At 33.8% G+C, this 14294-nt stretch overlaps 1 long non-coding RNA gene across 1 annotated transcript in view; it reads left to right on the top strand.

Moving 5' to 3' along the window:
• LOC103010241 (uncharacterized) overlaps window positions 1–13555 on the top strand; it is an 85954-nt gene extending 72399 nt beyond the window's left edge. Inside the window, exons 3-4 of the long non-coding RNA XR_449940.3 lie at window positions 11478–11570; window positions 13263–13555. This is a non-coding gene — a long non-coding RNA (uncharacterized LOC103010241). The remainder of the gene's footprint in view (window positions 1–11477; window positions 11571–13262) is intronic.
• Window positions 13556–14294: the final 739 nt, after the last annotated feature.

A 14294-nucleotide genomic window follows, 5' to 3' on the forward strand; every position in this document is an offset into this window, starting at 1 on the left:
TTCTTCCCACTTATTCTAATCCCTCCTTTCCATAAACTCCTCTGCAATGTAGCAATTAGACTTATTCCTTCAATTAAATATGATATCCATATAACATATACTACTAAAAAGTTATCTTTTTCTTTTAAAGATTATGATTCTTCAAAGAACGGTCAATATTCACCGCTTTGTTGTTTACCACACATTTCGCCCCTCAGCTACTTTTCAGTTTGGCGTCCTGTACCCCAGCTGTAGATAGCAAGACTCTTTCGTTAGCAAACTCATGGCCTTTCCTCAGAACTAATTCTGAGTCACCTTTTGCTTTTTTATATTACTTATCACTCTTATCTTAAAATGTATTTCTTTTGGCTTCCTTGACTTCTTTTAACTTTGACGATTTGTTTGCCTCCTTCCCTTTTTTGCCCTGGAATGCAGGTATTTCCTAAGGATCCGCTTTCTTTTTTTCCTTTAGTTTTCTAATCTTCTGTGGAATGTAGCTCTTGTCTCTCCCTACTTTAATCTCTGTGAGGATTTTCCTGAAATCACTCTCTCTCACTCCACACCGCCCACTGGATCAACCTGACATGCCACCAGCACCTCAAACTCAACGCGTCCAAAAGCTTTTCTCTCCTCTCTCCACACACTTTCCTATTCCTTGGGTAGCAGGACCATAATCCTAGAAAACCAGACAGGAATACTGCACTGGGGTCTCACTCCCCACCCCACCATCCTCACCACATGTCTTGAGTTTAGAAATTGTGTGGATTTTGCCTTCACAATATTCCTAACATCTGCTTCCCCATCCGGATTCTCATTTTTGCTGTTAGTCTCTCATTTAACTTTGATCTAAAATATCAAAATAATTATATAACTTGATTCTCTATATTCACTTTCTTCCTGTAAAACATAACTCTGATCATGTTCAGAAACCTCCAATGATTTTTTATGAGAATTCTAAATTACTTGTTTTTAAATTTCAATAACCTCTACTCTTTGGCCACGTATACTTGTCTAGCCTTATTTTTAAATTCTGTAACTTTTAAGATACATTTCCCCTGTCTTTTCTCCCTTACAATAGACTGTAAGTTTCTTAAGAATTAGGGCTTGGTTATTATTTGTCTGCGTGTTCCCTAGACCTTCACAAAACATTTTATTCTAGGATCTCAATATACATGTTTTCATAGTGAATGAATAAATGAATGAAGTAGCTTTTACCCACCACCTCTTCATCCTGGAAATTCTAACATTCCAGACTAGCAATAGAATTCTCTTAAGATCAAACCTAATAAAAAAAACCAGAGTGGTGGGTCACAGCCCTGGATGCACCCTGGAATCACTGGGAAGATTATGAGAAACAGTAACGCTCCACCTCCGGAGACTCATTTAATCGTCCTGGGTGGGATTCAGTAAAACGGTATTTTTAAACGTTCTCCAGGTAATTTGAAGTACACCCAAAGTTAAAAACTTTTGAGCTAGAGAGAAAGTGTGGGCTGGGGAAATTGGAATTTTGAACTTAGTTCAAGATTAATTTTCACATACTATATTTACCCCAACAATAAAATCCACCCAAATGAATCTTTTCACTGTCTCTAGCATCAGAATTTGATACTTAATAGATCTACGGCTAATGGAAAATATACATAGAAAAAAGAATTAGTTTTAATAGAATATTAGACTTTTAAAATCTATAGGTAATTATCTGAGATTAAACTATTCAAAAAGAATATTAGCCCTGAAAGTAAACCACCGTAATTTATGCCTGGTTCTTTTATTCTAATTATGCAGTGATCTGTTTATTCAACCAACATTAATATTCAGTTATGTGTTGGTTGTTTATAATTGCAATTTTAATTTATACAGAAGTAATTTCATATCAGATTGTTTTAAATTCTAGAGTTTATTGATCCTTAATACATCCTATGTAATCATTAACAGTATTGAGTTATTGGACCTTGGTAAGATCTTCAAGCTCATTAAGCGTTTTGAATCCTTTATGCTTTAAAGAGGGAAAGGGTACAAATGATGTAATCATTTCTGAGTTTTTAATATTCCATTATTTTGTCTTGCTCTCTCTTTAAATACAGATATAACACATATTTGGGAATATGTTTTACATTTTAGATATCACCAAGCAGCCAAGTGGTATTATTTATCTAACCCTTATTATTTTAGAAAGTAATTGTTTTTAACACCACCATTTGTGACTCAGTAATTCATTAACTAGTTCTGAAATGCTAACCAATTTTTTTTCTTAATAAGTTCCTCCTGTGTCACTACCCTCCCTCCTCTACCTTAACTCTGCTCCAAAACTGTCAATATTTCAGAATAATATAGAGGTAAATGCAGAAAAAAAAATATTTTTAATTCTGAAACTGGTGTCAAAAAACCTGAAGCCTTTGGAGCTATGGAGAAGTCTCAGAGTATAGATATATTTATGAGAGGGAAATTTGTGAAAAACTAAAAATGTGTCACCCCCACCCCCATCTAGGCTTGCTGGGCATGGAGGAGGTGGAGGAGAAGTGATATAAAGAGATTATCTATCATTAGAAATATAGAAGGGATGAAATAAAGTGAGCCACCTGAAAGAGTAAAGCAGGCAGGAATAAGGAATGTGTAATAGATGATTACAAACGTGGACTTGAGCCAGACTGCCTGTGTTCAAATCCCAACTCAGGCGTTCACTAAATGTGTGACCCCAGGCAAGATATTGGCATTTATGTTGCCTAATTTTTTCTATACTGTAAAAAATGGGGATAAATAAAATATCTACCTCATAAAGCTGTGGCAGGAATTAACTGAGCTGGGAATGCTGGAGAGGATGTGGTCTCACTCAGACCTCCCAGCTCCCCACGTATGTCACAACATCTTTTTCCTCCCTTGGCTCTGTGATGATGCTTCATCCTCATTCCTTCCTATTATCTTGACTATTCTCTCAAACTCAGTTCATGTAAGACCACTATCTTTAAGAGTTGTCTTCTAGCCAACACTCTAGGTCACAGGCATCCTAGAAAGACCCTGACACCTGCTTAAGACACTTCTCCAAGCTTTGCCTCCTACCATCTAAGCTGAATATCTTCACTTTTCTTTGCTCAATCCCTTTACTGGGACCTTGCATTTAGATGGCATACCAGCCTTTTGATTTGGCATCTTCCCCCCTGTTTCATCCTCTCAGCACCTAATGTGCTTCTGATAAGAGGAGGACACACTGCCTCTGCACTGGACCAGACTTCCAAGATTCTTCCCAGGCCCCAGGTCCAGAAGCCTCACCTCCCTTTTCTCCTTGGGATGATCACACATCCTCCACAGTAGACTTCTGTCTATCCAACTTCCCCTTAAAGGATCAAGGATCCTCTCATTTTCTCATTCCCCACATTAACCCAATCTCCTTTTCCTCCATGATTGCAACATTCATTGATAGGCTAATAAAAATAATGACTTATCATCGATTGAATGCTACTGTATACCAAACAATTTTTGGAGATAGGTAGTATTATCTTCATTTTGCAAATGAAAAACTGAGGCACAGAATGAGTAGGCAACATAACCAAGGTCACACAGCTCATAGATGGGAAAGGAAAGAATGAAAGTCTGAATCTCCACACTGGATTTCTACTAAGTGTGGTTTTTAGAAGCAGACTGTCTGGGTTTGAATCCTACTTGGCTGGGAGCTGTGTGACCCGAGGTAAACCGTTTAATAGATCTGGGCCTCAGTTTCTAATTTATAAAATTGGGATCGTTATGCCTGTCTCCCAGGATTTATGGGAGTGTTAAGTGGGATAATAAATGTAAGGCACTTAGAACAATACCAGCACTTAGAAAGTGCTTTAATGGTTACTTATTGTTATTATTCTTTATTGCCTCTTCCTGAGGGCTAAATCTTTGTTCCCAGTTTTTTGAGCACTGACCCATGTATCTGACTCTGCTAGATGCCTGGATGTCCCACAGATGTCTCAACTCATTATTATCTCCCCAACTTATCCTTCTAGTAGAGCTTACCTTGGCGAATGCTGTTATACAAAACACAGGAGTCATCCTGGGCTCCTCGTTGTTAATCAGTTAATCCAAACAATGAATTTCCCCAAATTTTTCCAGCCTTAAAAGTTATCCCATCTTCCCTCCTCTCACTCCTACCTATAGCAGACTCATTTATCGTAATAGTGAAATACTTAATGATAGTTTACTATTAAAAAACAAACAAAAAAACAGGAACCCTGCTATGTGCCAGCGAGTCAATGACAATCATAAAATGAATAGTATCTAATCTCTTCTCTCAAGGATCTCACAGTCTAATTAGGAAAAGAACACATTAATAATTGAACACCAAGTGGTGAGTGCTTTAACAAGGAATATGTCAGGTATTAACGGAAGGTGGAAATGGGGATTATGGATGGTGTGGTGAAGAAGGCAATACCAAAGGTCAGTCTCATTCAACAAGCCAATGATACAAGGCTCTGTGCTAGGTGTTGGGGTATTTCTTCTGACCTGGAGAATATCATAGTCTATGGGAGAAACTATAAATATATATTTCAGTATAAAATAGCAAATGCTAAGACAGAGGGAGACACAGTGAGTTCTGAGAGCATAATCGAGGTCTGCAGCATAAGAATAAGACATTTTAGAAATGTCAGGATCTAAACTGCCTCTGCCTTATTTGACTTGTCTTACTGGAAAAACCTATTTTTAAGGCTCTCTTCAGATGTTGCCTTCAGTTTGAGGCTGATCCTGGCTTCCTTCCAAGTGGGTTTGGTTCACAGTGTCCATTTCACCCCACTCTCATCACTCCACCCTCAGCCTTTTACCTCTCCTTGACCACTCCTCTGTGAGAGCAAATGTAATTTCTTTTTTAAACGATTATTTGCGTGGTACTCTTTCTCCCAACCTATTATCAAGTGAGACATCTCAATATGTGGGGAGTTTGCCACCATAAAAACCTCATTTTCTTATAGTAATCCACTCAATTATCAAATGCTCTACCCAGTTAATAACAAACTGCATTTGGTGACTTCGGAAATTTACCATGATTGAAAATGAGAGTTAAGGATGCAGTTTACATTTAATCAAGGTGTTCCTTAATACAAATAGTGCAAATGGGTATAAAATATCTTCAAAGCTTTAATTTTCTTTATCATTATAGCAGTCAGATTACATTTAAGATGTGTTTATATTCAGTGGATTTTTAAAAATTAAAACATTAGTCACAATGAAATACCTATGTATTACATATAATACTATATGTAAGAACTCAGTAAAGTTTAGTTGTTGTTGTTAAATCTCTTGTAGTCAAATTATCTTCATTGATAGCCAAGATATGGAAGCAACCTAAGTATCTATCAACAGATGAAAGGAAAAGGAGCTGTTGTGCGTAAATATATATACAATGGAATGTTAGCCATAAAAAAGAATGAAATTTTGCCATTTGCAACAACATGGACAGACCTGGAGGGGATTATACTTAGTGAAATAAGTCAGTCAGAGAAAGACAAATATTGCATGTTTTCAATTATATGTGGCATCTAAAAAAATACAACAAAATAGTGAACATAATAAAACAGAAACAGACTCCCAGGTACAGAGGACAAACTAGTGGTTACCAGTGGGGAGAGGGGTGGGGGGAGGGGGGAAGTAGGGGAAGGGGATTAAGAAATACAGGCTACTAGGTATAAAATAAATAAGATACAAGGGTGTAATGTACAGCACAGGGAATATTTTATAATAACTTTAAATGGAGTATAATCTACAAAAATATCGAATCACTATGTTGTAAACGTGAAACTAATAAAATATTGTATAAATTTAAAAAATTATCTTCATTGAACATACGAGCACTTCCCCAGTGTTTCCTTTGTGCCAGGCACTGAACAATCTGACCTAACAGAGCTGCCAGCCACTAATTCATACAGCATCGTTGTGCAATTTGGAAAAGACACTCTTCCTCAAGACATTTTTGTGTCCATCTTGAGGAATTTGTCATAATAAACTAATTTTATTAGAAGAAGCCATCATACTGCCATCAGCAGAAGAGTGTTGTAATAAATACTTAAATCTGCAAGGCATACAATGTGAATGGCTCCTCTAGGATTGTGCAGTAAGCAACCTACACAACCATTCACTGCGGTCCAGCTTAGTCTATCCTTGTCCTCAAAAAGAATGCTACATTTGGTAAGAAAAATAAATGCTTCAATAATGCTCTAAATCAGAAATCATAAGTTTATATAAGTAAGCAATTTACTATAAAATTATTACAAAGAAATACCATCTTAATAAGTAATGAGTATCATACATGGTTTCAATTTGGCAAAATGCTATGCTGACTGTGAGGCTCTGAGAAGTCACACTATAAACAGTGGTGAACTTTTGACTATGGTCATTATTTAGAAAATCTGTTTTTTAATAAAAGCAGCTGAGAATCTGTCAGACACACAATTATTGGGTTGAAATTGACCTAAATAAGTCCACATGTTCAAAATCCTTCCAGAAAAAAAAAAAGTCCTTAAACCACCTAAAATAAATATCTATCTTTTAAAAAAAATATTAACAATTCATATTATAAGAAAATCCTCCTTATAGTTAAATCCACAGTACTTAGAATTTAATGTCTTTTATTCTCTCAATGTGAGAATAAATGATACAACAAATGTATAGTGCCTGGATATGGTAGGTACTCTATAGGTGATGAAATCCTTCTTTAATGCATTTAGAATACTTTTCAGGTTTCCTGTATTATGACAAGTTACAGTATTAACTTCCTGCAAGCAAATATAAATGAATAATCAACTAGTTGATTACAGTACCTGAAATTTTCTTTATAAAATGTGGATATGGCAGTCTGTGATCTCAGGTTCACATTAGAACATATGTTGCACAAGTACAAGATTTAACCAGGAGATAGTAACATTGTAAACATTATTCCAAATTTGAAGAAAATGGCTTTTTAATATTTATAGCTATCACTGATTTTTAAAAATTGGGAATGCCCAGGTTTTATGAATTGAGACAATGGTAAATAACTAACTAATTAACTAAATAAATAAAACTGAGCAATGCCTTTTCATTACCATGGAATCCCTTTACCTGTTCTCTTTTTCTTAACGATTTCTTTATGTTCTCTTTTTCCCAACATTTCTCAATTCTTTTTCCATTCAGCTTCTTACTGCCACATATAACTCTAACATATTAAAATTTTCCACAATTTGTTTTCTTTCTTTCCTTATATTCTTTTTTTAAAATCATAGATTACCTAAGATATATTAGAATACTAATGTGTTTGGATTACTGCAAGAAGGATTCCATTTGATCTCAATATCTATATTGACCTGTTTTCTTCAGTTTTATGTAGCCCAATTAGCAGCAGATGTTTTTTGTTTGTTTTTGAACACTTTATGTGTAGAATGTTTGTATTTTTCATAGTAGTTTTTCTTCTAATTGTGTTGGCACTTTTAGTGTATTTCTAGCCTTTTAATTGTACAGAAAAAAAAATCCTCTAATGCTGCATCATGAGAGATAAAAGGGACACTTCTATCTTCGTGCTTCATAATTACAACCTGCAGTCAGGAATGGAAGTCGTAGTGGCACAACTAGAGAGTTGTTTATCAGGGACATAAGATTAAGGAGTCTGAAAGAAGAATGCACCCATTAATTGTAGAGAAAAAAGTAAGGGGATCATTTTCTTAATTACATGGAAATGTAGGAAGAAAAAAATCTAGGAAAAAAGACTAAAAATTGCATTTCTGTAACAATTAGTAGAGAAAAGAAAATTTTAATCAATTTATTTTCACAGTTTCTACACAAATAGATTCAAAAAGAATTATCCACACCAAAATGATTCAATTACTTATTTTTTCAGTGAATTTAGTAACTATCTTTTTCCTGATTGAGTGAACCAACCAAATGTTTGACAACTTCTAGTGGACGTTGACAGCGTATTGATGTCAGTCATGACAACAGTTTTTTTTTAATAAATACTAAACTGAGACTATCCTTTGAATTTCTCATTAAATATGAAAGTTCATATTATTTCCTTGTTGTACTCTTGAAAAAACTCTTACAAACAGGGCCAAACATCTCTTAGAGAGGAAAAAAGGAATTTACCTCCTTGACTTTACCAAGAACTGTTACTCAAAATTTGCTGTTATTGTTGTTGTTTAATTCAGGGGAAAATGCTATATTAAGCAGTGAAAAAAGTAAGAGAACATGTGTCTTTTTAAAAAATATAGCTGCGATATAAATGAGAGTAATTGATCTGTAGCACATCAATCCAACTTCATAAGAAACCTTCTAAATTATATAATAATTAAAAACTATGTAACAGAACTGATTGTTGCTTAAAACAAAACAATCTTTTTAGGGAAAACTAGTAACAATAAAATCTGTTTTTAAATCCATAGTTTAAGTTGCTATTTAAATGATGATATAAAGGAAAATAAACTGATTTTTGATTGTACATTTAATGTTAATTCAAGTGCCTCTTGATATCACCTTAAATTAATTTAAGCTATAAAATTGCCTGTTGACAATCTGGTTTTATAAATCTCTTGTTAAGAAAGATTTGCATTATCTATCATTTAGTTCTAGTTTGTATTTAAACAATAAAACTTAGTGTTTGTAATATTATTGTCATTTCTACCTAAAACTTAGCTAGATTTAGCAATATACTTTACCCACTTATTTGCACAGTGGCTCCCTAATTTATACTTTATAAATTATTTATTTATAAATAAATAAATAAATCTCTATGGATTTATGTATTTATTAATGAAATATGTCCTTTAGTATTTCTTTCAAGTGACACACTTTGTGTGTCATTGTATGTCTTTAAACTTTTTTATTCTACCCTCTTTTGTAAGTGTTAACTTTACTTTGAATGTTATTTCCTCAGCCTTTGAAGTTATTACTCCATTCTCTTCTAGCCTCTCCTAATGATGATGAGGTCTGTTATCAGTCTGATTGTTCCTTTGTAAATAAGGAACTTATTTCTCCTTTATCTCTATTTGATTCCAAGATTTTCTCTTTGTCCCTGATGTTCTGCAATTCACGACAAAAAGTGACTAAGTATAATTTGTTTTATTTTTTATCTAACTTTTTGATATGAGGACTCATTTCTGTCTTCAGTTCAAGATATTTTTCAGCCATCATTTCAACTATTTCCCCCTCCCTATGAACACTATTATTTCTTACTTGGATTATTATTAGACATATGTCAGAGCTTCTTGATTGCTTTTTTGTCTCCACGTCTTTTAAATTCTCTTTAATGTCTTTTTTTTTCTTTCCATCTCTCTCTTTGTGCAGCATTTTGCATGCTTCAATCTTCCTATTCACTCATTTTCTCTCCATCTATGTCTAGTCTACTTTATATACTTTTCAGTATTGTTTTATTCCAATGACTTTATTGTTTTATTTGATTGAAAACCTTTTTTGGTTTATACTCGTGGAAGCTGGGAACTCAGGATTCTATACTAAGTCTTGAATAAATAATGCCAAAATATTGAGGTAGTAATTCCAGAGAGGAAAATCCTATGATTAAGCTACAAGATGCATGCAAGAAAGGATGAATCATTATCTTAGTAGCCTTAGCATCTAGTAAACAGCCTGGCAAATTGTATATCTCAATAAGTGTTTACAGTATAGATTAAATATAAACCAACTAAGTGATAAACTTAGCAATAGTATATGCTAGCATTGATAGGTTGTCCTTTCTAATTGTCAGTGGTTCAAGTACAGTGATTCTCAAACCAGAGATATTAAAAAAACACTTCAGGAGAACTTTAAAATGAAGATTTACAGGCCTCACCACAGAGTTCCTGATTCAGTAGGTTTGGAAAATGTCTAGAAGTCTGTATTTTCACATGTTTGATTTTGATTCTGGGAGTACAGAAAGTATTTAGAGAAATATTACCTGAGTGTAATCAGATTTGGAAATGATAGTAGAGGTAGGTAAACCAAAGATTCCTCTACATGATTTAGTCAGTAGAGAGGACAGTTGAAACTGACAGGAGAGAAGACCTTTGGAATAAAGCTGAATAACAGGAGAAAAATTTGAGAAAGGCTGATCCTGCCCTTATCAAGTATTATATCAAAGCTAGATCCTTTAAAAAATGTGTAAATAATAAATGTTTGGTCATTTGCTCTAGTAAAAAGCAGCATTTTACAGCATACATTTTTTAAAGTCTTTATATGGTTTCCTTAGTTAAAACCATTTGAAAATCGGTAGAAAATGTTAATATCGAGTGTTTTTTGCTTGTGGATTTATTTTTTTTTAAAAAGCTTTGCATTGAATTTTGTACAATCACAGAATGATAATGTAATGCAATTTAGCTTAATATCTATTTTGTGTTAGATGACAGTTTTATTAAGCAGAACCAATAATCATCTTTATTGAGTCATAACGACCCATTATAAATGGTCTCATTTTCCCTAATTTTAATTTTACCTCTTAGAGTATGCCTTTCTAGAATTGCTAAAGTGGTTACACTTGGTTTCTTTCATAAATATAATTTTAACAATCACTATAGAAACATAAGTCATCTAGTAGTTAGTACCACTATTCTATATATTTGATACAAAACTATTTTAGTGTCTTGGTTTGTCAATTAAGCTTTCAGACAAGCAAATTTCAGGAAATTAAATTACCATCCTTTATGTGTTGGAGGCTTAAACTGAGATGAATAGTCTTTTCCTTCTAGGATGCCACCTTTCAGACCCCTGTATGTATTAGGGTAGGGATTAGCAATCAGATTAGACAAAAGTGGGACTTGTCCCCAGCAGCCTCTAGAATAACTGGATTCACAATCGCCTCTTTAAAAATATCAACAAGCTAGGGTGGTTTTATGTTTATCAGGTATTTTAGCTTAAAGTGAAAAAATTTAGACAACAATCAGATTATTTTTTGTCCCAACAGTTGCACTGATAGATGAGGGGAGAGAATGAAGTTATTTAGGTCATAGATACTTCAGAGCAGAGAGGACATAAGAAGTTCTCCAATTTTAAGGTTGTTTCATATAATATTAAATATCTATTCAATGTCATATAGTTTACAGAGCATTCTCACTTGCTTCCTTTCGTATAGGCCCACACCTTTTCTTCCAGAGGAACATCATTATTATTCTAAATTTACACTGAGGGGACTAAGTGTCAGAGAAATTAACTCACAACCAAGACGGTTACCTAGTTCGAGTGGAGGCAAAGCTTACGCTCTTTTTCCACAACATCAGAGTCTTGACAGTCAGAGCACATCCCAAAGGCTCTGGATGCCTGGGAACAGAGGCAAAAGGTCAAAGAAGTTCAAAAAATGGAGGGTGAAGGTCACCTCAACTACAAACTTTACCGGCTTTATATTATTGTCCTGGGACCAGCATGCAACAATTGCTTAGAATTCAAGGAAAGTCAACTCCTTTCAGCTTCTGTCATGGGCACTATAGGTGGCTCCTGTTGCTTTTGAGTAATAATTCTATTTCATCTATACATGATTAAATATAACTTTCTTCTATAAAATTTGTGCCTAGGTGAACTAAAGATGTATTTCCAAGAATTCAAGGGTACTATGAAGAAAGATCCATCCATGGATGCAAATATGAATTAACCTATGATGCCATTATGTAATTTGATATTTTACTTTATATTATATATTTATTTATTCAATAAGTAAATAGTGAATGCCGGAACTGCATTATACACTGGGATCATAGAGAAAAAAGACACAGTCTCTGACCTTATAAAGCTCATACTCTGGTTACGGAGAAAGGCATTGACAGTACAACATGGTAAGTAATATAGTAGAATTCATAGGAGGTCCTGGGAATGCAGAGGGACAACCTTTAAACCAACCTTCCAATTGTTTTTGAAATTATTGTTTTGCTGTGATTCACTTACATACATGCATATCAAATATTTGAAAGTTTGCACGTATGTGTATATACATATAGTATGTAGCTTTACTCTTTCTCAGTTGCTACCTACCTAATCTGTAAATAAAATAATGTTCCCGAGTTTGTTCAAACAGAAAAAATTCATGGAGAATGGTAAATTAGAATTGCTTTGATTGCACTTGGAGCATGTGGTTAATACAATGAATACTGGGCTATCTATTTTTATAGGGGTCTTGATAAGCCATGCTGATAGTGGCATTTTAAAAAGTCTTGGGTAAATTAACAAAAGAAATGCTTTTATTTTTAGCCTAACAGATGTTTAGTTTCTGGTTTATAACCATCTCTTAAAACATTAGAATCACTGGAATGCTGCAACTACCCAGGAATTCTGCCAGTCTAGCAAAGTCTTTAAGATAAATCTAGAAAAACTGAGAAAATAGGATATCTCTGTCAATATGTCCCATATCTATAAAACTCTTGTTCACAAATTATGGTTCTCCGAAAATCCATGTTCTCCACTTGGGTTTTTAGGTCAACAGTTATATCCATTTGTTAGTATAAATAATACAAATTATCTGAATTCTATCAAGTTTTTTGGTTATATTTATATTATTTTTATTTTAAATAAAAATGATCATGGTATTTGGAGTAAGTCTTTCTGGCCAAATTCTGAAGCTTTCACTATCTTTGGCTCTAGACAAGTTTTTTACTCCAAGATTTAGTTTCTTACCTTGAAAATGAAGATGATTCTTACCACATAGTTCTATTGTCAGGATCAAGCACAATATATTATATAAGGAACGTGTATAGCACAAGGCATAGGGTAGCTTCTGGGTCAGTGATAGTTTTTATTTTTGCTTGGCTATGATAGTTTTTATTTTTGCTTGGCTATAAAACCTGTGCTGGATAATACTTTAACATTTAAACACACCTTCTTACAACATTCCGATGGTGACATTTAGTCAAAAAATGTAATGGTTCCTATTCATTTATTTTGTGGGGACATCAAACTCACCTGTCAGTGATTGGCCTGGCCCATATGATCCAACCACTTAAAATATTACTTGGGTTGTGTTTCCCCACCAAAAAAGGGTGAGACATACAAAGTATTTTCCTTTTATTTTCTCATAGTTGTAGCGTTAAGTGATGCCTGACATTCTATTTTGAATGCACAGGCTGAAGGCTGTACAATAAAAAGGAACTGGGGATGCTTTTAGAAATTCATCAAGGTATAATGACACCAGTTTATTTTTAAAACTGGATTAAATGTAGTTGTATTATTTGATACCATATTGATATTCGAGCTTAGTTGGTCAGAACTTGGTACTAGTATGTCAGGCTAGGGTATTCAATCTCCCTCATGTACTAATTACAATCGGATTGATTTTTCACTCACTGGATTTTTGTTTTGTTTTGTTCTAGACTCTCCGACTGCAGCTGTAACTTCAACTTGCCAATGTACACCATTGCTCACAAGAGGACCAGATGAGAGAGTGTGAATGAATTTATTGCCAACCCTTTCCTACTCCCAAAACAAAACAATTTTGTAGATTTGTTATTGATGGGCCATAGCACCATCTTCATATACAAATGACAACATTTCATATGGCATTATTTTCAGTATAAATGATAACAGAGATCATGGGGAGACTGTACAAATTATCTTGGGCTACTGTCTTATTTATAGATTAAAGTACAGTTATGTTTTCCACTGATTTACATTCTGACATCTTAGCTGATTATGTTATTTGCTTCTTTTATGCTCGTCCTCCCCTTAGATCTGGCATAACTATACTTTTCTTTACTATTCTTTCCCTTGTTAGATTGTGTATTTTCTCTGAGCAGCAAAATACGTTTTTTATTATTATTATGAGAATGCTAAGTATTTACCTAATTACCCTTCAGAGAACACTGGAAGAAAATGCAGTTGAACAAATGGATGAATACTGGAAAGGGATTACTGAATACTTATATTATTTCTGGAAGTCAGCAGCTGTTTTCTCTTACTTTCAAATAGTTTTATTCTAGGTTTCTATTTTTTTTTCATGACAGTTTTTCAAGCTTATAGCTGGTAATTTTTTCTTCCTGTTTGAAAAAATATTCCAGGAGTGTGCAAGTACTCAGATAAATATTTTCTATTAAATATTCATGAATTTCAGAACTGATTAATACATTTGTTCATTTTTAGAATGAAAAAATAACATAGTATTTATTTTTATATCATGGCTTTCAGTTCACATATAAGTTCAAAGAATTTCAAATTAAATTTTATGCCAATCCAAAAATTGAATAACTGATATAAGTAAAAGGGCATAAGCCCAATACAAATAGTCAGACAGAGAAGAATCTTATTAATTTATTTTAGGCAGTCAATCAGTCATCCATCATACAATATCGAGAGCATAACTTTGTGCCAGGGATTTCTGTAGATACCAAGTTGAAAAGACATAGTAC

The sequence above is a fragment of the Balaenoptera acutorostrata genome, chromosome 1, assembly GCF_949987535.1.
Source record: "Balaenoptera acutorostrata chromosome 1, mBalAcu1.1, whole genome shotgun sequence".
In the NCBI taxonomy this organism is placed as follows: domain Eukaryota; kingdom Metazoa; phylum Chordata; class Mammalia; order Artiodactyla; family Balaenopteridae; genus Balaenoptera; species Balaenoptera acutorostrata.